Consider the following 2,500-nt stretch of genomic DNA (forward strand, 5'->3'; position numbering starts at 1 on the left):
TGCTTTCCCAAATGAAGAGTAAGTTTCACAAGTTAACATATTCTTAATTCTTTCTAAAAATAAGAACAAGTGAAAAATCCTTGAGAATGAATAATAATCACTTGTTCTTATTCATACATATCTGCAATGTATAGATGGAAATATGTTTTATTTTTAATGGGCAGTGCCCTTTAAAATAAAATAAGATAAAAAAAAAAAAAAAAAATAATAATAATAAAAAAATAAAATTAAAAATAATAATAATAATAATAATAAAAAAAAAATAATAATCATAATAATAATAATGATAATAATTTAATAATCATCACCAACAAATTAATTAAATCTGATGCAGTAAACACTCAAGAGGTGCTCCCTGCTATGGTATCAAATTATTTTTCCACAAAAAATGAGGAAAGCCTTGGTGACGGCAGAGCAACTGATTGCCTAAGGATGATGTTGATGCATAGAAGCTATTAATCGTCAACTGTATACAAAACAGACAATGATGATTAGTTTTGTGACACAAACTCCTTCACTCTCACCGGCCTTCTATTAACCCATTGATAACAGATGGCATGATTTGCTGTCATGGCAGCATCGGTCATAAGCGCGGATGGCACCGTGCCATACACAGCACACCACATATCTTATTAATACCGTGGCCAATGGGTTAAAAGACTTTTCATGTGTGGATGCCCTGCCTAACCTACAAGATGATACTGATTGTACTGTAACACAGCCCTCTCAGTGAACAAATGAACAAGAGAAAGATTGGATAAGAAAGGAGGTGAATGAGAGAGAGAGAGAGAGAGAGAGAGAGAGAGAGAGAGAGAGAGAGAGAGAGAGAGAGAGAGAGAGAGAGAGAGAGAGAGAGAGAGAGAGAGAGAAAAAAAAAAAAAAAAAAAAAAAAAAAAAATATATATATATATATATATATATATATATATATATATATATATATATATATATATATATATATATATATATATATATGAAAAAAGTAATATTACTAAACTGAAAGAAATTAAAAGACAATAACTTATAACACAAAATCCATATGCACCAACTGAATCATTCTAAAGAAATGATACAGGATGAAAAGAGAAATAGAAGAAGGAAGACAGAGAGAAGATAATGTAGAGAGGGAAAAGGCAACTAAGCAATAAAACAAGAGTAAGAAAGAAAATGCCTCTTAACGAGTACATTCTAGTCCACTTTATCGTTCATCTCGACAAAGTGCCAAAGTCTAGGGAGTTTGAAGTTGTTTACATTCCTGCTGAGACCACAAAAAAGATAACTTATCTGTCCCTGCTATCAAAGCTGTTAAGAAATAAGCCATAAAAAACATCCTTCTATATTGCTCATGTATATTCATTCAATTCATTTATCTTGTGTTTATTATATTCATGAAATAAATCTAATAAAACGAACATCTATCAAATAAAGTACCACAACACCAGTATCAGATTCAGAATGCCAGAGATATGAGTGGCAAGTCTTGCTCAATCACCCACATTTACAAATATACGCAATTGCAAAACTGTTTATGATCACTCAGGTAAAGGAGGGAGGGAGGGTGGGGAGGCAAAGGGAGAGAAGGGGAGGGAAGGGGAAGGGGAGGGAAGGGGAAGGGGAAGGAAGGGGAAGGAAAGGAAAGGAAGAGGAAGGAAGGGGAAGGAAGGGGAAGGAAGGGGAAAGAAAAGGAAGGAGGGAAAGAGGGAAAGGGAGAGGGAAGGAGAGAAGAAAGATGAAAGGAGAGAGGGAGGGAGGGAAGGAGAGAGAGAGAGGAAAAGAGAGAGAGAGAGAGAGAGAGAGAGAGAGAGAGAGAGAGAGAGAGAGAGAGAGAGAGAGAGAGAGAGAGAGAGAGAGAGAGAGAGAGAGAGAGAGAGAGAGAGAGAGAGAGAGAGAGAGAGAGTGAGAGTGAGTGAGAGACTCAGAGAGAGAGAGAGAGAGAGAGAGAGTGTGAGAGGAGAGAGAGAGAGAGAGAGAGAGTGAGAGAGAGAGAGAGGAGAGGAGAGAGAGAGAGACGAGAGAGGAGAGAGACAGAGAGAGTGAAGAGAGATAGAGAGAGAGATAGAGAGAGAGAGAGAGAGAGAGAGAGAGAGAGAGAGAGGGAGAGAGAGATAGAGAGAGAGAGAGAGAGAGAGAGAGAGAGAGAGAGAGAGAGAGTGAGAGAGTGAGAGAGTGAGAGAGTGAGAGAGTGAGAGAGAGAGAGAGAGGCCAGGGAGTGAGAGAGAGTGAGTGAGAGAGAGAGGACAGGGAGAGAGAGAGAGTGAGAGAGAGAGAGAGAGAGAGAGGACAGAGAGAGTGAGTGAGAGAGAGAGAAAGATATTGAGTGGGAAGAGAGGGAAAGAAAAGAAAAGAAGAGAAAAAAGAAAGAAGTGCGAAATGAGCAGAGAAAAGACAGATGTGAGAAGAGAGATGGAAAATAATGAGAGAGAGAGAGAAAATAGTGGACAGAGCTAATGAGAAAAGATTGAGATCCCCCCCCCCCAAATAAAAAGGGGGAATAGGAGAG

At 38.2% G+C, this 2,500-nt stretch overlaps 1 protein-coding gene across 5 annotated transcripts in view; it reads right to left on the bottom strand.

Moving 5' to 3' along the window:
• Window positions 1-2,500, bottom strand: part of LOC122246080 (choline-phosphate cytidylyltransferase B) — a 44,616-nt gene that overhangs the window by 16,197 nt on the left and 25,919 nt on the right. The gene's annotated exons all lie outside the window — the stretch shown is intronic.

This window comes from Penaeus japonicus, unplaced genomic scaffold (genome assembly GCF_977035675.1).
Source record: "Penaeus japonicus unplaced genomic scaffold, GWHDUDI00000001_assembly GWHDUDI00000036, whole genome shotgun sequence".
NCBI lineage: Eukaryota > Metazoa > Arthropoda > Malacostraca > Decapoda > Penaeidae > Penaeus > Penaeus japonicus.